Raw genomic sequence first — 1,108 nt, 5'->3', positions numbered from 1 at the left:
CTGCGGGCTCCACGGGCCCGCGCGAGGCTCAAGGGGCGGAGCCTCGGGGAGGCGCTGACGGGGGCGAGGCCTCCCGCTCACGAGCAGGGAGAGCATTGAGGCGCTGCGGGGGTGGAGCCAGCGCCACCGGGCGGGGCTCTTACGGCACGGCGCTCGCAGCTTTTGCTGGGTGACCCAGTGGCCTAATGGATAAGGCATCAGCCTCCGGAGCTGGGGATTGTGGGTTCGAGTCCCATCTGGGTCGTGCCGCCGATGTTTTGTGGCAGCTCGATATATTCAGCGCGGCGATCTCCCGCCGAGTAGCTCGTAGCGCAGCGCGTGCCATCCCGCACTCCTCACTTTTGGCCGCAACCGCACGCGGCTCCGAGTCCCTCAGCCGCTCCGCTCCAGGCTCTGTCGGTGGATTGCCGAGCGCGGTGGCTAAACCGCCGCCCCGTCCTTCCCCTCGGAGCAGCTGTGAGGTGCGCGGAGCAGAGCGGAGCGGTTGCGGCTGAGCGAGCGATGAGAGGGAGCTCCGCAGAGCTGCCGGGCGGTGCCGGTACTTCGGGCGGCCCGGTCCGACTGCCGAGTCGAGGCAGCGCACAGCGCGGACAGCTAGGCCGTGGCTGCGCTGCCCGAGGCGGCTCTCGGTGCCTGGAGGTGCGACGCGGCCGTTCACGGCGGTCACAACGGGGCTTCGGTCCGGTAACGAGATCGCCTGTTTCAGTGGGATAAACCTGCTTAAACACAGCGACCCGCATGGGGGTCGGTTTGGGGTGTAAAATTTTGCACGTCAGCTGATAGAAATCGAGAAATAAAGCGGTATCTGCGGTCAGCAGGGCTTCCCCTCGCGCCGGGCGATAACCGCTGTACAGGAGCGGTCCCTCGGCAGGCGATGCTCCGGCCGCGCGGTTGGAGCCCTCGAGTTCCTCCCAAAGCTCAGCTTTGGCTGCCGAAGCGCCCGTCCGCCGCCCGCACGGCAGCCCCGCGCCCAGCAGAGCCGCGCGCTCTCCGGCTCTCCTCGAGCAACTGCGCGGGCACAGCGAGGCTCCCCCAGTCCCGGAGCTCGCCGTGAGCCTCCCGTCCATCCGTTACGCACTGCGGGGCTGTGGGTGCGGGCTTGGTGCTG

The 1,108-nt window shown here is 68.7% G+C and overlaps 1 non-coding gene across 1 annotated transcript; it reads left to right on the top strand.

Moving 5' to 3' along the window:
- The first annotated feature begins 171 nt into the window (after positions 1-171).
- TRNAR-CCG lies at positions 172-244 on the top strand. The gene has a single exon. It is a non-coding gene; the product is annotated as a tRNA-Arg (tRNA).
- The last annotated feature ends 864 nt before the right edge of the window (positions 245-1,108 follow it).

This window comes from Meleagris gallopavo, chromosome 20 (genome assembly GCF_000146605.3).
Source record: "Meleagris gallopavo isolate NT-WF06-2002-E0010 breed Aviagen turkey brand Nicholas breeding stock chromosome 20, Turkey_5.1, whole genome shotgun sequence".
NCBI classification, from domain to species: Eukaryota; Metazoa; Chordata; class Aves; order Galliformes; family Phasianidae; genus Meleagris; species Meleagris gallopavo.
The sequence above is the reverse complement of the archived record's forward strand: the minus strand, read 5'-3'. Positions and strand labels throughout refer to the sequence as shown.